The sequence below is a fragment of the Neodiprion virginianus genome, chromosome 4 (assembly GCF_021901495.1).
Source record: "Neodiprion virginianus isolate iyNeoVirg1 chromosome 4, iyNeoVirg1.1, whole genome shotgun sequence".
In the NCBI taxonomy this organism is placed as follows: domain Eukaryota; kingdom Metazoa; phylum Arthropoda; class Insecta; order Hymenoptera; family Diprionidae; genus Neodiprion; species Neodiprion virginianus.
In genome coordinates, this window is record NC_060880.1 from 2,190,695 (window position 1) to 2,215,227 (window position 24,533).

At 39.5% G+C, this 24,533-nt stretch overlaps 1 protein-coding gene across 3 annotated transcripts in view; it reads left to right on the forward strand.

Annotated features, from left to right (window-relative positions):
* LOC124303802 (TOX high mobility group box family member 3-like) overlaps window positions 1-24,533 on the forward strand; it is a 141,096-nt gene that overhangs the window by 72,180 nt on the left and 44,383 nt on the right. Inside the window, exon 1 of one of the 3 annotated variants that reach the window (XM_046761478.1) lies at window positions 12,619-13,245. The exons of the other annotated variants lie outside the window; for them this stretch is intronic. The gene's annotated coding sequence lies outside the window, so the exon portion shown is untranslated. Of the gene's footprint in view, window positions 1-12,618; window positions 13,246-24,533 lie in introns of those variants that run through there. 3 annotated transcript variants of the gene reach the window in all.

The following is a 24,533-nucleotide window of genomic DNA, read 5'->3' on the forward strand; positions in this document are numbered from 1 at the left end:
CAAAAATATTCAAACACTTTTCTTAACGATACCTGTTTTAATCAATTTTTCTACATACTATTGTTGGAAGTCCGAGTATAACCTAACGCCCGTGTCCTTCTTTCATTATTATCTCTCCGTTTCTCTACATCTTACCTGGTATATGAATGCACGGATATATATACGTTGCTTCGATCGTTATTGACGGGCACGTCTCACCCGATGAAATCCTCTGGCAACTCTCAGCGAAGAACTTTGTTAATTCCACCGGCGCGCCTCATCCCTTCTGGACCATGGCCAGCAGCTAGCGTAGATATCGTACAGCTGCGAATGCTCCGCGGTATCTATAATATAACTCGAGTCTTTCGAGGAACACGCGAGATGTTCTCGAAATAAGAAAAACCAGCAATTCATTGCTCGTACTCGAACAAAAGTCGTGTAATACGCCAATTAGAATTCCTCAAGTACATGAACCTGGTATACGCTCGTTCTAAAATTATTTAAACTTTGTTGGGAGGGAGGGGGAGGGGTGCTTAATTTGCGAGTAAAGAATGTGCGAAAACTCTCTCTCTCTCCCTCTCGTCTTCGTACCGGGTGGAATACATTTCAGTGAATCAGAATATGCATGAATTTAGGTGCCGACTCCTCTTTAATTATACCCAAAGAAATGAGCGAATTCAAATTGCGAAGTAATATATACACTTATATATATATATAAGTGGTTCAAGTCGACGTCACGTCCGAGTGCAAGAAACGAAGGTAGAAAGGAAGTAAGGAAGTAAGGAAGTAAGGAACATCATCCGCGACTCTGGAATAGCTTTATACGTACACTGGGTTAGGTTAGGGTTATTATACGGTTTGAATTCGCATCAACAATTCCAGACCGCGGGGAGGGTGACAACTTTTGACTTTAATTAAAATTAAAATGGGCCACATATAACACGAGGCGCAAAGTTAGGTGTGTGCGTGCCCGCCTCCTCCTACCACTCAATTGGCGCGAGGTCAACAGTCCCTCGTACAAGTAAACTCGTCGTCGTCGTCTTCGTTGATGAATTTTAAGAGTACCACTCCTTTGTGTCGAACGATTCGTTAGTCTGCATTTCCATCCATGTATCCGGGGAATCGTGTTTCGTTTAATTGCCGTACTGATTCAGGAAAACGTCAAACTCGGGGTTGTTTCCTCTAATATAGCGCGTTGGCTTCGATAACGTCACAACTCAAAAATTGGCATTTTTTCGTTGAGAACATATTTCGTTTTGCAAAGTTCGAATCTGTAAACTCGAAACGTGATAATTCTGTAGTTGGAAAATTAACCGTCCGGCTCGTTATTCGACAAAAGTGACACTCTGACTCAAAGGGACTTTTCGTTCCCGCCATGTAAGGGACTTTGTAGTTAAACCGCATGGATCCGAACTTGTTCCAAATGATTTGTTAAGAAGCCGTGAAAAAAAAATTCTTCACCATAAACGGTTTACTTCATAGAAAACAACAGGTAACTTCCTTAAGCATTCAAAGCTTTTACTCACGGTGCGGTATTTTGCTTCTGCTGGCAAATGATGATTTTTTAGCTGCTCGTTATCGTGTCAGACGCGCGGCGTGCACACCTATGCAACAGCTTCCAGACTTCCAGACTTCCAGACTTCCAGACTCGCGACCCACGCCGAGAGCACACCAGCTGTCCTAATCAACGGCCTCGGCTCGGGTCCGTTAGGACGCGTCTTACACTCGCGATCAACGTCGAGAGGAAGAGCTTGGCTTGGAACAGGTAGGCCAACGGCTAGCTTCGGAGGTGGGCGAGGCGTAGACTCAACAACAGGTGCACGCCACCTTCTCCTCCGGTTACCTTACCTTCCGTAGCTTATACGTAGCTTACACACGTCGCGTCTCGATATTTATGCGGAACATCGAATGGATACACGAGTAGTTTAGGTATGTAAGCGTACCGCTAGTTATCGGCACGCTTAGATCCAATTATTGACCCAAAATTGTGAACTTCCAGATGCCTAGAACCAATTGCTGTAGAGCGTTAGGCGCTAGAAATATAGTTTTTTGGTAATTTTGGAACTAAATATCAAGCAGGTACAACCAGAAAAAGGTTAATCATTGGGTCTAAACGTTTCAATAACTGGCGCACTTGCATTATCCGATACTCGATTTGGTTTCATTTTTAATTTCTGTCGGGTATTGTACCTTTAGCGACCCCGTTCAGCGTTTCTTCTCCTTTTGTACCACGAAGTGCAATTTTTGAGAGTTACAGTCTCGGGAATTATCGTACAATTATTCCGTGGCAGGTTTACGAATGCTTGAGATTTATCGATCCTAGGTGAAAGGTTTAATTGTTTGCCTTTTGGTGTGTATGTGTACGTGGCCGTGTATGTTTTTAGTCTGTTATATGTATTCCGGTGGGTTCTAGCGTTGAGAAATATCCTCTACAGCAGCAGCAGCAGCAGCAATATTAATTCACGCGATGACTTCAGAGCTGTTATAGTATAGACTATATTCCAACATTCCACTGTGAAATGATGCAACTTCTTCGAATGTAGCAGCATACCTACATACCTCATAGCTCAATATGATTCTATGAAGGTATTGTAACAATACGTTGTATAATAACATCGATCATTGGGAAATCTCTGGATCGAACATAGTTATTGGTATAAAATTATTCTCGATGTAACGTAATTATTATTCAAAGATAACAAATTACCTCTCGATCAATTCAATTCGGAGTATAATAACCATAAGCCTGTTGCACAACTCAAACAATATGGTTGATTTTCCATAAACAAGCATATCACTACGCGCTTAGTTGCGAATGCACTAACAAATTATACTTCAAACTTGATATACTGTTTATGTTATCTCCTATTCCTTTCAATTTCACTTTTATACTACAGTAATTTTATTTCCAGGTCTCTTAGTACGTTATCACTAAAATATGTGAAACAAATATACCTAGAAATCGATTACACACCAATTCTTGTTCACGCACGCAGCTTTTTAAGGAATTGGAGCTCCTTCCCCGCTTCCGCCACGCGCTGCAGGAAACTGGGCATTAGACCTCCGGAGTGTAGAAATTCAAATAAACGGTTTCACATTTTTACTTCCCGCTTGCGTAAGACGCATTTCTATATAACTTCTCTTTCTTTTTCCATAGCCACGACTTTCATAATTGGATATTTCAGCCCACTCCGCGAGGCGGCGTTACCATGGCCGTAATCACACGTATACTCTTGCTTACTTCGAGTGTACGTACGAGGCTCATTCCAGTTTTCTCCGTGCGTTCAAATTTAACTGTATTTACCAGGGTGTTTCATTTTTGTTAATTTTTTTTTTTCTTTGTTTTTTTTTTTCTCAGTATTTGTAACAATTTTTTCGAGTGGCACTTAGAAAAAAGAAGTTAAAAAAATCATACCACCCTACAGTATTTACGTACCTACAGCTTACTTACACTGATTATACCCTTGTTTCTGAGCACGTTTTCGGAATCGATTGTCAGCCGCGACAAACTTTGGGATATATTGCGTCAGACGCCATTTTGCGGTGTCATTTTACAGTGTGTGTTCATTACCGCCACGTGTGCAGTTACCGAGTTGTAGAATCCCTACCTCTTTCCCTCCCCGCCTCCCCACCGACCTCTCCCTGTACTTACACAAGTATACCTTAGGTATGCATAAAAAATGTATAGGCCGGTATCGCGGGCACGCGGAAAAAAAAGCTTCAATCGATAAGCTAACAAGGGGTACCTTTCAACGTTCTTGTTCGTACACAAACGCGGACCGGGAATTGCTGCACGGAAGATTTGCACGACAGGTTTCTTTCTTTATTTTATTTTCCCTCTTTATCTCAATACATCTCCCTCTTTTTTCGACTCAGTTCGAGCCTGGGAAACTTGCAACATGCAACTTGTACGTTCGAAGCTTCCGAAAATACGAGCAAAGTTGTTGTTATTATTATTATTATTATTATTATTATCCACTTTACAGTTCAAGCTACAACTGTCAACTTTCTCGACTTTGTTAACCCGTTTGTAATAATAACAACAAGGACAATAATTACATGTCGTACACGTGAAACGAAAGAATAAAGAAATCCAATCTAGCCACATTACGGAAAAATATATTCGGAAGCATTGAAATAATGCCGAGTGTAGTTACAGAGTTATATCTCTCACGGTTAGAGACGTGATTACAAAGTAATGATGTCGTAATACCTGAATACCTTAATGACTGCGCCGTGATATTCGAGTTTGGAAACGACTTGGCGTAATGTCGCGTGTCGATATAAGTTGTATTATTAAACCTGCAACCATTCGTTCCACAATTCAAGTCACTTGGTTTCAAATTGAACAGCTTACCGACTTTCTTCTCTCCTATCTTACTTCGAACTTCGAACACGTATGTATGAAACAACAGGTGAAAGCATAACGTACGACCGATGATATTAATAGTCGCGTCGTGTCAGTGCGCAAAGTGTCGGAGTAAAATAAGGTGTTGAAAAATAAGAGGAACCAACTCGCTTGGCGCTCGATCGGAAGCATCGGACAAAACTGAAAAAATGTTCACTCTCCGAGAAACGAAGAGGGTTCCGATCGTGGATACATTTGGATCGTTGAACGTGTCCTGCATATGCATAACGTGACATTATTGTGTATATATGTATGTACAGGGTGGATGGAAACAGCATACTTATATATACGGTATACTTGGACCGACTTCAGGGCACTCGAGGAGGTGGTCGGACTGGTGCACTGTTTCCAACGTGGGAATTCCCTGCAACATCTCCATGCGGAGCATTGAAATAATGCCGAACGAAAACTCAACCTCTCTCTCTTTCACTCTTTAAATCTGTGAGTACGCTTCTTCGACGAGACCGAGTCTCGTCCATGCGTCATTGTCACAGACGACTGACAACGGCAGTAAATTCAACCGACGGAGAGAAACGCGGTCGCTCAGGTTATCAATCTCCGACATTTTAATTATTACAATGCTCTTTTCATTATACATACGCTTTACAGGGTATTTTTAACGAAAAGGCGATTTCCCATCATGCTAGTAACTGTATTAAATTCTAAAAAATTCTTTCACGTGACCTTGTTACGTTATATACAGTTACGTTGTTATACGTGCATTCGCTTGTGACGGTTAAACTTTTAACAACCGGTAGTTGAAACTTTTTATACATGTAGTTTTTATATTATAATGTACAGACTTTATTATACTTGTTGTATTAAATTCGCTCTCGAAACTTTAATTACACAGGTCTGCAACCGAAAATCTTGCACAGGTTTTTTTACACCGTTTCGTAACGATTTTCACTCATTTACGGCGGGAAAAAATACTCAAAAAGTTCCGTCGCGTCGGGGTTTTTTCCTGAACTCGTGTTTGTAGTTTTGTTTAAAGTGAAACTCTCGTTTAACGCGATATCCGGTATCCTGTTCTTGATTCTAAAAATCCTATGCAAAAGTGATTTCTTACTTTCATTTAATATGTATTAGAGTTAGACTCGAGAATAAGTAAAAACAGGGAAAGAGAAAATGGAAAGCGGAAGCGTCTTCGGATGTGTGTATCAAAGAGAAGATAAATGGTTTTATACAGACAAAAAGAATGAACACGGAATGTTGAGTACATTTTACGAAGAAATTGTTTGTCTAATTTTATAAGAAATATTGTCAAATTCATTGTAACGAAATGCTGGTTTTTTCATTACTGTTAAGCTGTTTTTCACGCAAACATCTTGTATACTGTAAAAATACTGCGGGCGAGGAATGGAAATGGATGTGATTTTTGGATTCAGCGTATCTACCCGAGAACGTAATATTGACCAAAAACATCCCGTGCAGCTGAAATGAAATATTTTTTTGCAGACCTGTTATTACAGCATCAGCTACGAAATGCATCGGGCGATATTCGGGTCTCTGGAACTACAAGCTTCACGCAGCCTTTATACTCGATTTAATAAATCTTTCGGCTGGTGCAGATGGTCTGGGTTTCAGAATGTTAATTCCTTTTAATGGAGTTTTGATGAATTGAACGCCGAGGCGAGATTTACGACTCTGAAAGAGGTGCGATTCACCTCTCCGTAGTTGTTAGGCATACATGAAAATGATTACGGGCGAAGATTAGACCAATGAATCACGGATTCGTGCCGGATAAAAAGTGTGCAAGAGAGAGAGAGAGAGAGAGAGGGGGAGAGCTAAACAGTATCAAACGATGCATCGAGTAAATCATGAAAGTAGCAATAAACCAAGACGACCTACGAATTATCTTACAATCTCGAGGTGGAATCATGGCTACGTTGAAGTCTATCAAACCTTTGTTGTACGTACGTATATGTACCAGCGATATTCCACGGCCATGGCGTTGCTTAAAGGTCCCTTGTGACGTCGTTTATGGGTGGAGTTTATTTTCCGTACCTTCTTAGGGGACTTTAAAATACATGTGTAACATTGATAAATAATCATTTCGGATATAAATAAACAATTACATATCAACGAGACGAACAGTTTATTTGGTAAACATAAACCTTTGCAGCATACATTGGAAGAAAAAATTACTCACGTTGAATTTGTTTCCATTTTATCGTGGATTACCTCTCTTCACAAATATTTACCAATCCAGATTCGTGATCAGCTACTCCGAAAACCTTCAGGAGACAATCGAAAGGTTCGGAATATCTTTTCGAAAATATATATGGAGCGAAAGGGGCCGCCATATTGTTTTCAAAAAAAAAAAGAAAATGGCTTACAAAAATGCGTTCAACAAAGGGTTAAAAACTCGGGTTTTCTCGTCTAACGACCCCGCGGATACATCGGTGCGAAGACGAGTTCCTTGCACCGCACCGAAGTCAAAGAGTCACCGATCCGCAGATGCGTATTTCATTCGTGCATGTAAAATAAATAATTCAATAAAGCTGCCGGAGTAACGTTAGGTCGACTAAGTACAACATCATCTCCGATGCAGGAAGGAAGCAACGGAGACATCTCGGTGTTATGCCGAGACCATAACCCGGACGAACCTTAAACTCACGGAGCGACGTGTTCGTCAGTCAACGTCTCCGGCGACGAGCCGAGGTTTGGTTTGTTTAGCCTGGAACCTGTTTTCCACTCTTTATTGAGGCCTCGCTTTTTTTTCCACCTTTTCAACACCGGCCTTAGATGCAGGCCCCGTGCACCATGGAAGGATATAGTACGAGATATAAAGTAAACAAACGAAAGACCGAAGAATACACTGTGAACAAGGTGAAAAGTATACGGTGTATACCGTGCATGCGCGGAAGACGGAATCGAGGGAAATTAACGTCCGTCTGACGAGAATTGCTGCGGTGTTGAAGAAACGTCATAGGAGAAGAATGAGGAGAACTCTTTACGGCGACTCACGGCTGTGGATCAATTTTCCAAGATAAATACTCGAGTTTTGTCGTTTGCGTGAAAATTTCTTTCACTCTTTTTACTTTCGTTAGGACCTTCGTCTTCCAAGGTATAACGTAACGTATTCGTACAGAGCTTGGGCGTGGCTGACTTATGACGAAAACACTCGTCGCATCCAGAGGCAATAAATGTTCCGCGTGTATCTACCTGTACTTTATGGGTAGGTAGGTGTTCGGAGTGACGAAAGCAGCTGCCGATGTTCCTCTACAAATACCTGACTTACACACGACGCGCATACGCCAGAGATCGATCGAAAGAGGAATTTGTTGTTGGAAGGATCGACCGGGAACGTTAAACTTGTTCGAATGACGTTATCGCGTATCGTTGATGATGATGAAAAATAGTGAAATTAAAAATAAAAAAAGTATAATAGTATACAACGTATTGTCGAATGCTGAGATCGACGTTCGTAGAAAACTACAAGCCGCACGATATATTACACACGCACTCGCGTCAATACGGCGTTATGTGTGTACACGAGGAATTTGGTGTCGATGGATTTACACGCATGGCCCGCTAGACTCCGACTCGATTGCAGGAGCATATTTCATAGGCATTACGTTCAGTTTTACGGTGTTTTTAACGCTCCAAGTATTGCGTCATGTCGGAGCAACAGGAACTTTCCTAAGACGTTATAGTTGGCTGGTTGTTGAGTCGGTCGACGGTAAGGGGGGAAGGACGAGGGGAAGCCGCGTTGTTCGTCACTCCCCGTATCTCGCGGGTTCTTTAGTTTATCGCTCAACAAACACTAATAACTCAATTTGTCACGATAACGATGTTTAACGTAATTCATCATCCCTCTTGGTAACTCTGAATTGGATGTATAGTATATTACGGAGGAGGTCGTTGATGCTTCTCTTTGATGCTCTTCTCCTCCTCCTCCTCCTCCTCCTCTTCCTCCTCCTCTTCCTCCTCCTCCTCCTCCTCCTCCTCCTCCTCCGCATCTGGCTTCTCATCGATCCTTATCTTCGTCTTCATTCACGTCGGCTGTACTCCGTATTAAAAATGAAATGAAATAAAAAATCAAATCATCGGTTCTTCTCTCCGTCAGAGGGTGTATTTTCAATTCGTGCCAGAAACTAACGAGAGATTTATGTTTTATTGCCAGACATGTTTCAATCAAAGTCCTCACTTATCGTTGTAGCATCGACGCGATTCTCATCTTGTAATGCAATTAACATAAATTCATACATTTATGTTAACGACATCTCAATGTCTATTCTACTTACCTCTGTTATAAATAATTAAACATTACGCCAGTCGCGGCGAATGAAATAAATTATTTCAATCGGTTTTCTTTTTATTATATCATTTTTTTTTTTTTTTTACATCTACGTACAAACCTTTCGCCGCGCATTAAGCCGGTGTTCAGATACCCGTAAAGATGTTATACTTGTCGAAAGATTTTTAACGGGTACGTTTACCGCAAGCAGCTCGCTAGTGAGTGCAGGTACAAATTTTTGTCGTACTTAAGCATCGAGCCAGCAATAATTCCGGGTTTATTATACTTTGCTTATACATGTATATTGTATGTATACCCGTATAACACACACACACACAGACGTACACAAAAACCCTTTTCTCCTCAGAACTGTCCCTTTTCTAGAGCTTTTTACGGAGCTTTGAATTAATAATTTTCACACCGTCCGTGCATAAATTGCGATTTCAACGTTTAATGAGCGAAGCCTCGCCCGTATTCAATTTCCCTCTCTTTTTATCATAATACCGACCTGCGTCTTCTTTGAATCACGCTGAAGGATTCGTTAATTTGAGAAAATAATACGTATTAGGTACTCACGACAGTTTCAGTTTCAGTCAGTTTCAGAGCCGCGCTGACAGCAGCTTTCCGTTAAAACGAATTTAGGATACAACGCGAATGTTTGCAGAGAAACGCAGACATTCTACGCTTGAACTTGAATTGTAGGTGTGAAAGAAAAATTTGACCACCTTGCCCTCCACGTAGAGCAGCGGGATCTTTATAACCAGCACCCATATAATCGTGCTTCGGAACAAACTTCTCGGTATTAAGTATCCTTGAAAACTTTTCGACCGCTGCATTTCGGAACAAGAAAATTCCCGTTCTTTGTTCTCCGTTTTCCGGCACCGCATGTGTCGGTCCTTTTACCCGTCCGAGGGTTGTATACGCGTACCTAAATGGCATAGAAAGGGCGCATTCTTAAGGGTTGTAAACGCGGGTCCGATGCCCCCGAGTATGACGTTAATTGCCGCTGCAGAAGCCTGGTAAGTTGGTCGTTGGTGTCGGCTGTTTCGAGACTCGAAGACTCGAAAAATCGTTCCTCCATTCGTTATCAGTCCTTCGTATTCATTTTTCTAATTTTTTTATTTCACCGCGTCTATAATAATATTTATACACAGCTAGGCGGTAAATTAAGATCAACAGACGTTGAAAAAACAAAAAGAAATACACCTCATCGCGTGTGCGTATGTGTGTGTTACACGCGTAAGGAAATGGTGTATAAATAATCTTAATTAGCCGCAGCACTCGAGGTCTCGATCTTAATTAAGCTCGCGGTGATAAAACGAAACAGTTTTTATACGTTGTATACCCATGCGCTTAAATGTGAGGTTACAATTTACGTGTTTTGTAATCAGTTCGGTCGTTATATTTATCTTACACATTGTATATTCTACGTTCGAATAAAATTAATTAATCGATTTTACCGTGCGGCAGATTTTCTATGGCTAAGGGTAAAAAACTGGGCTTACGAATGATTGATGGAACGAATTTTCATAGACGCGGAAAAATCTTATTCGTAGAATTTAAAAACACGGTACATCAAAGTGTGGAAAATTGAAAATCATCGAACGACAAAATATAGAAAGGAGTCAAAACGTAGAACGGAAAATCGATAATCTGTACAAGATTCTATGTTATTGAGAAGAATTCTGACGATTCTAGAATTTGGCATTCTACGTTGTGTGACCTTTTTACGCTTTTACTGCCCCATACTTTGACTTTCAACATTTTTAAACAGTATAAATTAAATTTTCGCTTCTTTAAAAATTCGATGTTATGGAACTTTGATTTTATCATCTTTCTATATTTTTATCCACGGCTATTTTACAATTCTGTTACGCTGCATGTGTTGTATTATATATATATATATATATATATATATATATATATATATTGTCGGAGAAGAATAAAGAGGATGCATCATCAAGTGAATTGGAAACTTGAACTTTGAATGAGTCCGCCGTATCAGGCGTCAAGCGTTATTCAACATGCTTTGAATATAGAACAAACAAATGGTTTGTTTATAACAACGCTTGAATGAAATCGACAGTCACGGAAAAGCAAGAGAATTGACCGGACGTGTTGGGATCATCGCGCTTTTTACAATGAGCAATCCACGAAATGGAAATCCTACATCCTCTCCGCCTTTCCGAGGCTTCACCCCGACATATATATATATATATATATATATATATATATGTAGATCTTTCGCGAATCTTACTAAGTTGTAGGTACGTTGCTTATAAGCATGATGGGATTACCGCGACCTACCTGAACTAGAAAGTTGTAGGCACGCGTAAAATAGTCATAAGGTATAATGGAAACGCGAAATCTGAATTTTTTAGATCTGAAAAAATTCACACATATTCTGTGATTTGAAATGTGATTTTCAAGCACCATACGATTTTTCAAAAAATTTCGCTGTCGCAATTGGTCTTGCGAATTTGTATAAAATTCACCAGTGGGTGAAGAAAATCTGAAACAATTCCCGACATCATTTTGGGCTGGTAAGAACGTCTTACTAAAAAATGATCAGAATCAAAAGGGGTGAGGTACATGGGCTGCTGATTTGACGTGGAATGCCCCATGTGCATGACACCGCAGTGTTTTGGCGTTGTATGTATGGTATAATTTATCGCTCGATGGAAAATCTTCAACATTTGTTTATAGGTTCATTATACGACCATCCACAGCTATTGGAATTTGCGAATTCGGACATCCTGTGCAGCTTTCGTCGTCGCTTGATTTTCGCAACGTTTCCATAGAACTCGTATTTCCATACATATACACGCGTACGTGTATATTTACTCGTGGCTTTAGAAACGTGGTGTGACTTTTAACGCACGGGTATATTGTACATATCGTACATACATACACGCATGTCTACGCAACGCTATATATATATCTTCTACGAGATAATTTTAAACCGCAAAAGTAGTTATTTTTGCACCACCTCCGTCTAAAAGTTTGGTTTTTTAAGCATCGTTACACTTTAGGTATCATTAACACGTTTCGCTGCATAAATTGTTGCCAGAACGGTGTGTTGTGTATACATACACACACATGCGCACAATGTACATACATACATACATATTTTTTTACACCTGCGTATGTACAAAATTATTTTACATTTACTGGGTTTTATTAACGACGTGTAATAAAGGCATGAAATCACGGAACAGGATATAAATTTTAAAAAAATGCGAGTCACACGCAACTCCAAGAATATACGTACTTATGCATGCAAATACCTAGAAGCTAAACGCGTAAATTCCAATTCGTGATGCATTCTCGGGTCATATTTTCGGCTTCGAGATGACGAGAGATCCTTCGTATAAATGTACGTAACATATCGGGATCGTGAAACGTAGCGCAAGTATCACGCGTAGTAAGTTGAACCGATTGTGAACCCGAAAATACCATAAGACCGCAGTTATACGCCATGGTTAAAAAAAACCAGCGACACCATGACAGACAACACACAAGTCACGTTGTATGATACACACGCCGCATGCAGGTATTATAACGAAGAACGTCTGCACCGGTATAATAAACCATCGAACAACTTATTATTACATCTCAAACTCTGCGCAGTACCCTGCAGAGTTTCGTTATCTGGGGCAACAGATGTAGCCGTTATTTACACAAAACTCAAGTATTTCTAAAATAAACGGTAATCTCGGGATGAGAAGGGCGGGCTTGGGGAGGGGATAAATAAACACGGTATATTTAATGTTATCATTTTTAAAGAAGAAGAAGAAAAAGAAAAAAATTAAATAAAAATAAAAGAGGAACAAAAATCTCATAAAACATCTTCTCCTCTTCCTTCCCCCCGCCGCCGTCGAAACCCCTTTCGTCCCCCACCACCTCGGTCCTACCTCTCCCTACGACCACCACCACCTCTCGCCGAGGTTTCTCCCACCCCGCGGGCCTCTCCTTCCAGCGCTACCTTCAGTCATTCCGGTGTCGGCCACGAGACGAGTGAGAGTAACGCGTGCGCGCGCCGACGATTTTACTAACCTAGCCCGAAAAGTATTGTCTCTCGCATTGGCTTGGAGAGAAAACGGCAGTAGATGCGAGCGAACACGACGCGAAGACCCAGCAACGTGACGACGACGCGATAATTATTACACCACGTTGCCGTTGTTGTTGTAGTTTTTAGTTCGTTCGTTTTTTTTTTTTTTTTTACTCATTCACATATCGAAACGATTGTAATATTATTACGCGGGAAAAAGTTTTCGTTGGTTTTGTTGTTGTTGTTGTTGTTGTTCGAGAAGTATCTAGAAGCGGTTTTTAGTTTGTTGGTTATTTTTTATTTATTTTTTTTTATTTCTATTTTTATTTTTATACCGTTTCTTCTTCCACGCAACTACTGTAACAGTGTGAAGATTGAAGAGGGGGGGAAAAAAAAAAGAAAGAAGAAACTAGTGAGACAGTGTGTCACGTGAGAATTGTGGAACTAGAGCCGCTGCGACGAGGATAAGCTTCTTTTCTAACCTACTACCCAACAGTGAGACCGTGCGTTTAACATGATCCTGTGAAACTGGATTTCTTTCCGTTAACTTGCCTCGCTTTGCCGGTGAGTAAAAACCCGCCATGCTTATTTCTCTTGCTTGTATATTATATTCGCTTACCGACTTACCTGTAACATGCATATTTACGTACGCATGCGACATGCAACATATGAGCTGTTGTGCGTCGGTTCCGGTGCGTCGTCTAGGCCTTAAATCTGCCCCCTCAGATCTGCCAACACGCCACGCTTTTCATACCGGTGGCGCCATCGCACGGACGATTCGAGCGGCGAAACTTGGCCGTCGCAACGCCACGAGAACTGTTCTGCACGCCGCGTGTGCTCGTTTTAACTTTCATTTCGAACACACTGAAGTACGTTAAACAACGAAGATAATTTAATTCATTAACGTTTTCTGGGTGCATCCCCCCCACCCTCCAAACGTTTGACGGGAAGTTTTTATTCGATCTCATCGTCAGCTAAGGAATAAATACTCCCTAGGGTTTTCATTTTTCTTTTGGTGGTGATTTTTTCTTTTTTTTTTTTTCCTTTGGGCTCTGTTTGCTAACCCCGAAACACAATCGGCCGTATACCTATAATACTCTCTTTCTCTTTCTCTTTGAAACCGGTTTTCCGTTCCTACCTATCTAATAGATCTCTCCCCTAAACTCAACGCCGACGGACCGCCGGCAGGTAAAGTTGAAGACATCTGTTCTTTTCTTCCTTCTTTCCTTCCTTTCTACCTTTCTTACATTCTTACTTACTTCGTTGGTTCGTTCACACCCGGCTTTTCCTCCCATGCCCTCCTCTTGCTATTCTTCACGTTTCGTTAACCTTCATTGAAAATACGTACCTAATTTAAATTATGAGAATATTCCTTCAGAGCGTTTTCTAAGAGTAAGAATAAGCTCGGAGAAAAGTCAGTCTGGTAGTTTTTTTTAATCATGTCGAAATCATCTACGTTATCGCAACAACAACGATTCGTGCCGAGGAAAAACCGGGTTGTTTCGCAATTTTCTAACTGAAATTTATTCAACCGTAATAACAATAAATATACTGGTATTTTGGAATCCTATTTTTTTTTTAAATCATAGTAAAAATAAATAAATAGTGACTTTTTTTTTCTTAACGTTTCGTTGCGACAACGTTGCCAACTTCAACCTCGTTATTGTTTTTAATAGTATGAAAGTCGTCTAGAGCTGCAGGAAATGTTTTAAGACTCGATTAGAGAAGTTTTCGGTTTTGCGACGGCTTTAAAATTCCCGTCGGCACGCGACACGAATGCACGGTATGTACGTCGGATAATGAAATACGTATATAATATAATTCTCAGGGTCGTTAATCGATAGAAATAGAAACGCGAACGAGCGATAAACGGCAGCAAGAAGGCTAATTTGGGTTAAACGAATGCTTGTTGTTTTCGGAGGGAATATGCACGTATGCATGGATGTATTTATTACATATACACGTGTAAAATACAACTCTGACTTCTCGAGTTGAGATCAAGTTACACGCGGCGCATAACGTTCGTAATTCTTTCGACAAATTTAAATTGATCTCGCCCCACGTTTCCACACAAAATGTAATACGTGCGGTTTATTTATTTTTTCATCGTTGCACGCAACGTGACGATGATCATTACCCTTATTTTGCGCGACACGAACGGTGAGTTGTGCGTGAAGTTGGGAATGCTAACAATTAATTGGCAGGTAATTTTCACAAGCGTTGTTCAATCGTAAGGCTGTTGTAGAGTTTCGTCGTCGTCGACGTCGTATACATATAAGATAAGTTATAGTAACGGTTCTTGTCTACACGAGGCAATTATTCATGTTGTTGTTGCGCAAGCCATATAAATTCTCTGCAAAGAGTGGAAGGAGGATACGTGTGGATAAGTTTCTTCTTTCTATTTCTATTCTAAATCAATGCAATATGTAAATTCTAAGAAGACAAAAAGACTAGAACGGAAGAAGCAACAGTCTCGTCTTGCACGAGGTTGAAGTTGCTAATACACTTTACTTTAACGATGCACGTTTAGGTAAAATCGTTAGGTACTTCGATCCTTAGAATTGTCTGAAATTCAGCTAGTAAAATATCGTAACAAAGACGACAAGTTTCATATTACGAAATGCCAACTCGTTGAACGTACGTTCTAAAATTGTATAAAGAAGGTTTTTTTTTTTCATCGTGTTTTGTTACGCTATATATGCTTAACGTTACTAACTTCTGACTTGTCGTCGTCTCACGGTCTATTGTGTGAAACTTTTTGAAACTTTGTGTTGTACATGGATTATCGTGCGTTGTTTTACAAGAGAGGAACAGAGAGTGGTTTCTTTTTCTATACCTCAGGCACGCCACAAGACTCCGCTAACAAAGTCTGGTAGTTATAATTTTGTTCGCGGTTGTATTTTCTCACAGCAATGTGTCGTGTGTACCTAATTATTCAATTAATTACAATCACTTGAAATTTACTGCTGCTGCAATGTAGATGTAGGTTAATTGCGTGCATCAATGCGGTGAATTACGCCAGTCGGTCGATTGTTGTGTGCGGTTATAAAGATTATAAAATAGAGTTAATCTCCGCGCCTATGGATCTGTAACTCTCTTTAGTTTCTTTATTACTTCCTCTACCCGCTGTTGCAGCCTTCGTATAAATGCATTAAGTACAACGATGAGGAGGAGCAGGAGGAGAGGAGGTTATTATAGAAGGAAGGTAGAATTGCTAAGCATTTAAAGTTATAACGGTCGGCATCGCAGCACATCGGCAAAAGTAGCAGCAACGTTGGTAGCAAGGACGGGGAGTTTAACAAAGCACTCTGAATGTAAATGCAGAGTTCATCGACAAAATCTCTCACACTGAAGCAACTAACCAACCATCTTCTAACGCTAAAATCGCGCTGCGAGAAGAATGAGGCGACGACTCCGCCCTGCAAGGTCTCTGGACCGTAGATTTTATACTTGTAGGCGAAAGAGAGACGTTTGCAAAGAATCGATTGAATCTCATTCCACACTGCATGCATATGCGTGTTAAAGATTTACTTATTTTCATCTACACTTCACGTACACGAACAATGTCTGTGGCATACATTTTATTATCCTAAAGTTTTCTTTCCTGCTCTCTGCTATCCTCGTCAAAATTACTGCAGACTGTCACGCGAGGAACGATCCTTTTTTTTTTACGCACTCCACCACACGTCACTCCTCGTGTATGTACTGTAATATCAGGGTGGCCACGCATCTGGAAAACCTGGAAAGCCGAGATAAGAAACATGATTTAACCAAATTCTTTTAAAAAAGATTTGTACATTATATTTTTTTTCGAATTCGAATTGAATTAGAAACTAACACAGAGCTGACGAGCTGAACGATTTAGGTTTTGGTAACTTACTAGAACTGGGAAAATGTCATGAAAGTTTTTTCCCCCAAAAAATTTGTGAACACCCTGTATACATATACATGATATACCTATGGTGTCTGCGTTATATATGTATACCGTAGGAGTATGGGGGTACAAAACGAACGAACACGACCATGTCTCTGTTTACCGTATGTGTAACAAGGTTCTTTGATGTCTGGAATCTATTTTGCACTTTTAATTGCAATTAATATTCAAAAGAACGAATTGCTTTGATATAGTCGTATATCAGCAACACAAGAGCCCCGCAATTCCGTGTCCGCGTCGTCGTCGTCATCATCATCATCGTCATCGTCATCATCATCTCTTCCCTATCCATTTTTACTTAGGTGGGCAAATGATTTAATTTCGTATGAGAAAATTACCTCACACCTTTCTTTCCTTATTGCTACCCGTTGTTGGTTCCTGTTTTTTTTTTTTTTTTTTTTTTTTATTTCTACACGTTTATTACGTATGCAACGTATGTACATGACACATGCGTATATATGGTACTTTGGCGGTAGTAACACAGGAAAAGTATACCTTGAGTAACCACGCGCGTGATTATAAATTACAACAATTGTGTGCAGCAGCAGCAACACAAGGCGCGTATTAAATAATTAGACTATTACAGATATAATTAATTAAATATAACTGCTGCTGATGCTGCTCTTTCTTTTATCCGAGCGTTTAAGCGAAAATTAATTGAGGAAACTTGTTGTACGTATGCGTAGATGTATAAATATTTTAACCCTCTGAGAAAAATTTATGTATACCAAGTTGATGAGTGGCTTAAACGGAAAAGAAGAGGGAAAAAAGCAACATGTTTATTAAAACTTGTACGCTGTATACGTAGATATTGTATGCGGTATATACGTATGGTGTACGGGTTCATCGTCGCGGTCGTGTTAAGAAACAAGAGCACACCGAAAGGAAAAACTTGGAAGGCAAGACACTTGACAAAAAACATATTGTTTATACGTATACCGTACGGCTAGGTTATAATATATGTGTTGTTATTATTGTTATTGTCTATTATTATTATTATTCGGGTGCGTGAAGTGATGAAATCCGTAAACCAGATGATCTCCTGCCCCCACACACACATATATAAATGTATAAGATATAAAAAGCCCAAAGAGGACGACGATAAACCAAATAAACTAACAATGAGTAAATATGCCAAGATATATACATGCATGGCTTACGTAAAAATGTATATGTCACATGTGACAAGACACGCAGCGCTAGTATATTATTGGGAAGAGTAAAAATTTATCAACGTACGTTTGTGTTTATACACCTTTATCGTATTTTCCCGAGAAGAGTCGAGTAGGTTTCAAGGATCGGTGAAAATTTTCCGATTAAACTGTGTACATAAATAAGTCTTGGAGTGGTTTCTGGTCTTTCTTTTTATGCTCTATTTTGCCCACGTAAAGAAACAGCGTGTCATCGGCAACGACTATTCGGGATGCATCGTCGTATTAATATCCAGCATTGGTCGTGGAGCGCGTTGACCCCGTTGACCCCGTACAGGTCAACGATTCTACCTCGACGAACAACGACCTCGGTATAACCGTCAATCTTTTTAGCGTACAAACGGAATTTGCGAACTTGAACTTTCGGTTTCGATCTTACGCGGCGAGAGGAGAGGTCAAGACGCTAGTTGCCAGCCAGAGTTATTTTATAATACTCGTTCCGTTTTTTACGCTTGTAATCCGTTGTATTACGCGGGTACAAAAGACAATTGTTATTACCGAAGAAGATAATGGTGACAACAATTATGGTCTATTTTCTCCGCATCATTTTTATTGACGATTATACTTGTTATGCGATACATTACGCGATAAGTTGTCGGATAAAGAGTTTTTGAGATCTTATTACACGTGACACGTTCATGTATGTTACAACGATTCTAACGTCGCGTGATCGTGAATGTATTCGTTGTTATTATACGCAAGCGTTCAGCCGAAACAAATAATGCAAACTAAGTGTAAATGTCGTTTTTATTTTGTATTTAACATGCTATATCCTTTAACGAAATGGCGCGCGAGATGCAAGCTGTAATGTGACGACAGCAGGCAAGCAGCGGCACCATGCCTCGGGTCTTCTTCTTCTTCTTCTTCTTCTTCTTCTTCTTCTTTTCATTTTTCGTTTTGGCGTGTTGTCGTCGTTTCCTTTCGTTTTTCTCGGGATGATTACCTCGTATACGATATTATACCCGCGGGCAGATATAGGTACACATTACACACCACCACCGTCGTGATGATACCGTGCGCGTTACGCAGAATGAAATGTAAAAAAAACAAAATCATTATAGATTCATTCTACGCGATACTTGACCGATGTATTTTAATTTTATTTATTCTGCACCAATTCGTGTACAGGATAATTACAACTATGCAGTTATAAATTAAATGTCTTAAGACCGTAAGATTGTTCAGCTGTAGGTATAAATTTACCATACTTTCTCACACGAGTATATACACGCATGCGTACTTACACACACGGATTGCTTCTCTCTCTCTCTCTCTCTCTCTCTCTTGACGTTTCTCCTAAACCCTCTTATTTTATTATACATATATATGTATATACTGTACAAGACAAACGCGGTTGTCACTCGTGGCGATAAAAACGATTCTTACAGTTTATTATTCCCGGGAGTTTTAACAGCCGGAATAAAAGTGAAGAATGTAAAGTGGCGAAGAATGAATGAGATTCAGTTCACGATGAGGGGAGAGAAAAGGCAAAGGAAAGGAAAAAGGGGATGGGTGATCATTCTCATTTAAAACCGGGCGCAGTATGTTATTGTATTGTAATGCGAACGAACTACGTTATGCTAATGAAAAACAGAAGTAATGGGGAAAAGTTGAAACGAAACTTGAAAGAAAATTGAAAAATAAAAAAAAAACAACAACAACAACAGAAAAACAAGAAGGATTGAACGTGTAATTCCTTTTTTTTTCCCACTACAGTTACGTGTAAGAAACTTGGTCTTCTCGCTGCTGTGGGGAAGAAGAATTTTTATACAGATTTTGGATAACTGGGAAATGCTGAAAATTCCGCAACGACGGTAATAAATTCTGACTGTGTAATAATTCGTGTCGTTGTTGCGTTGGATAATGATGAATTTTTACACGGTTTACGTCAAGTCATACCGCAGAGCGTATAACTGTGCGATCGAAGTTGGGTAACGTTACTGTAAAATTACTGTAAATTACCGCAAAGATGCATGTTGAGGAAACTTTAATCTTTACTTCGCGCCGTCGTTAAAATTGTATGAAATTAAGTAAATCGTACCGAAGCAAATGTAACCATATTTTTTATATTTCTTTTTTTTTTTTTGTTTTTTTTTTCCTTTTTCTTTTTCTCTTTCAAGAGCCAACTTACCTTGCAAAGTTATTCTAAAATTGCAACAAATGATGTTTCGTGACTTTAATAATACATGTACAATAAAACTATGCCGAATTACGTACGTACGCCCGACGAATAATTATCGCTTAGAGTTGGATTATTATTTTTTTCATGCCAATAAATCACGGCGTAGGTGTGTTGTTGTTACGTATAGAACGTACGTACGTTGCTGACAGTTTGTGCACGTAGTGACGTGGGCGTTTTGCATCGTTGCAACGACGATACACATTCAACTGATGAATTTTATCACCACCTTCCGCTTGTCGTTGCAATAATTATTAACAACGCGTTTCTAATAACATTACATCGCAGTATCCATTCTTATTTTGCTGCTGGCACACAAATTTTGCACTTTCGATCTCGACGCGTGTATGAATTATTTTTTTTTTTTTTTTTGTCTTTTTTTTCTTTTGTCTTCTGTTTTGTAAATTTGCTTCCCCCGCCCCCCTTTTTTGTAATTCAATTCGAAATTCTTGTCCGATATACCGTTGAAATGCGGTAGAAGTAGGAGAAGTAGAAGGTGGGGGTGGGGGTGGGTAATGTTGGGTAACTTGTGAAAGCTGTCAGCTGTTAGCCTGCTGCTGCTGCTGCTGTTGCTACCACCACGGTCACTTTGAAAAAAGACAGAAAAAGGAGAAAAGAAAAGAAGATCGAAAAAAAAAAATAAAATGAAAGGAACGAAAAATGTTATTTTATCTCTCTCTCTCTATCTCTTTCTTTTGACTCGTCGATCATCGCATATACGTTATTACACCTATACGTCGCCTCTCGCACTCGGGGCCGTTTTTCTTGTGTCGTACCAAGCGTTACGTATGTGTGCGTATTGTATGTATATTTATAACTCGAGTAAGAAGAAAAGGAAGACGAAGAAAGAGAAGGTAATTGGAGATCGAACGCGTTGGCACCATTCCGCGGTATGAATGTCAATTCTTCCCACCATCAACTGACCCTCCTCCTCCTCCTCCTCCTCCTCCTCCTCCTCCTCCTCCTCCTCCTCCTCCTCCTCCTCCTCCTCCTCCTCCTCCTCCTCCTCCTCCTCCTCCTCCTCCTTGTCGCAATCACCTCCGTCGTCGTCGGTCGTGTATATTCGATTCTAAAATCACCTGTAAATTATCTTTACTACCTAAATCGTACACCTTGAAATTGCACACTTGGAGGGAAAAGAAAAATCACTTATATCTGTAAGATCGATAAGTTGGTTGATATAAAACAGAATTATAGCACGTAGTATGGTTGGCTTTTATTGTGTTGTATTAAATAATTGTTGATACAGGTATTGCGATTATTTTTGTTAATATTGTACATTTTCTGGTTATAGATAGAGATGCGAAAAACATGTTTCTCACATTTTGTATCCGGAATTATTATACAGTACCATTTTTCGATCATTGTACGCGCGGTGTAGAAAATGAAAATAAGTATAGTCGAGAACTTTATATTGTTACTATTGTTATTATTATCATCCGCATATAACGGCCAGGACTGGAAACACATTTCTCACTGTATAAAATTACTCGATTAAATATTTTAACACTCGTGCACGGGTAGTAAACATTTATCTGTTATACCTTTCTCTGAATTTTTGACATTTTCTTATTTCAAGGCAATCTTCTCCTTTTGTACACACACATGTTACATACATGTATGTAGTGGTTATTACACGCGTACCCTCTACATCGTCGGTCTCGTCGTGACATTTTCTATTTTTGGACTTGAATTCAATTAGGTATAAATTACTTGCTTAGAAAGAGGAGTTGTTGTTGTTGTTGTCATGATCACGTGGGAGTAAGAGGTATAATAATAACCTTTATAGGGGCGATTCAAATATTAGTTAACCGGTTTTTTGCTGAAAATTTTTGCATTCCACTTCTAATGATAACGATCGGTGACATTTACTTGTTTTGTCAACTACTGTTTCGTAACGTTAGGTAATGCTTTTTTTTAAAAGTTTACAGGCAAAGCGATTCATTACCGAGAATGTCAGAAATGCCATTTACTGTCACATCCTCATCAATTTATTTCTATTTTTAATTTAATATTAATTATCATTTATTATTAATGCACGTTAACGTGTTCAGCGAGACGTGAATTCATTATTCATTTAGTATTGAATACGTCGTATACTGTTTTTCTTCTTGAACGCATACAACGAAGATAATATTTGCCGAGATGTTATTATCGAGGAAATCATGAGTTATTAACACCTCATTTTAAAGACATTTTTCTTTTCCCCCATCGTTATTCTCAAGTTGGCGGCTTGTCGGTTTTGAGCACGTAATTTGAATCTCCTATATGTTGAGCTATCCGCTTGTCTCGAATGCCTACCGCTATAAGGGTAACATTTTATAACGATTCTCTGAATGGTCTGTCCCTTCGTCATTTTTTAAATCCTGAACTACCGCAGCGGCGTAATGTAACAGAGCGAAAATATGACTCTGACATTCCGGTTTGACGTTTATAAAAAGCGTCTGGGTTCAATTTTATTTCAAAAGGGTGCACCGTGCAATTCGTAGCGCAAAACGCGAAGGGGCGAGAGGGAGAGAAAGGTATAATAAGAAGTTAACTTTTCCGTAAGCGGCATTACTTGGGCGAAACTAGTCGACCGACGTTACCGACCGAGCGCGATTGTTCTCCGCGACTTTGTTCGTTCATTAACTCGACTTTGATAAAGTAATTAGGAAGTTTAACGAATCCTCCCCGCCCTCCCCACCTTCTTCTCTGCATCGCGTATCTCAAAACTCGCGGTGCGGTTGGGTTGGTTTTGGTGTATTAATTGCCCTCGTCTCAAACAACTCTCTCGAATTTCTTCAAAGCGTGCTCTTACTTTTTTCTTTCTATTTTTCTTTTCTTTTATTTTTTTTTTCTATTTTGTGCGGTTCGAGTCGAGCTTCGTACATATTGTTATGCATCGAACGTTTGATCGGCGTATCGCGGTTATTATCTTTAATTATACTCCGTTTATATAACGTTGCACCTAGTACCGGAGATTAATATGTAAATACATATTTTTTTAGTTTTGTTTAAAAATTATTTTAGTTTTGCAGTTTTTTTTTTTTAATTTTTAATACGTATTTATCCGAGCCCTAACGATGATAAATTATGTCACGTACTCGAGTATACCGCGATCGTTTGTCTCTCGTCATTCCGGTCCTGTCTTCCTGCGCTACTCGTATAATGCACAAGTATTAGATACGTATTTATGCATACGTAAACGCGGGGAACACGGTTGGTTTGCAACGCTCTTGCTCCCAATACGAGGTAGGTTAATATTAGGTACCTACCATTTATTTCAGTATATTTCTATTACCGTACGCCGTAATACCTACAAGGTATGCCATGCGTACGTATATACGATATGCCGGGAAAGCTCGACGAATGGACCAAAGGTTATTTTAACGAGCGAGAAAGATAACTGCTGCATCCGGTGTCTGGATTGATGTACATGTATATGCATGTTGACATGTAACTACGACGATGACGAGGAAGAAAAAGGATAAGAAGAAGAAAAGGAAGCAATTGCGCCAGTTTCAAAATTGTATAACAACGATGCAATATAATTTATATATATATACGAGTATATACCTATATCAATAGATGTTTGAAAATCTTAGATTTAATGAAAAAAAAGGGTGTTTTTCTCCCCCGAAAATTACTTTTTTTTTTTTTTTTGTTGTTTTTTCCTTTTTCAAATTATCGGTTTGTTTCTCTGGTTTTTCTTGCAAATGTTGAAATAATAATATCTTCGATACATATATGGAACAAAGACGTTATGTACGTTTCACCTTGAATGCACGGTACGTATATGTATGTATAGTGAGGAAGAGGAAGAAGGAAAAGAAGCAAAGCAAACAGAGCTATGCTTGGAATAGGATCGGGTTTTTAGAACCAACTGCAATGGCAGCTGAAACTTTTCGACCCGGAGAAAATGGCGAAACGTTTCAACAGTAGCAAGAATTATTACGGCTGCCGCGCACGTGATATATTGTAACCGATGATGAAAAAATTATCACTCTTTCTCTCTCTCTCTCTCTCTCTCTCTCGAATTATAAATTTTTACGAAATCGACATCGTATAGATATTCAGGTGGTTATATTTGAAATTAACTATATATGAAAATTGCTGTGTAATTTTTCAATACCTTTTCTCTCGTTGTACGTAATGCTTGAAACTAGCGTTGTTCAAACGTTCGGTTTTCTCCACGTATGACAAACTTTCGCTCTATCGGCCTGTGTACATACATTTGAATGTAGTATTGTATTTGCATTATTATATATAGAAGGACAAGTACCTGTGTACATATTTTGTTATGAATATTCTTTTTAGAGGGACGCACACTGCACGCCCGTCGACGCCACGCTGTTTTTGTCCCACTTTTAAGAATGGAAAAAACTGGTTTCTGACTTCTCCCGTTCACAATCAGTTCGTCTCTTTCTCTCTTTCTCTTTTTCTCTCTTCCTCGGATTCGTAACCATCCGTCCGTTTGTCAAAAGCCTCGAGAGCCGATCGGCATCTGCTGCATTCGAATTTTTATACAAGTTTGACACTCGTTGTT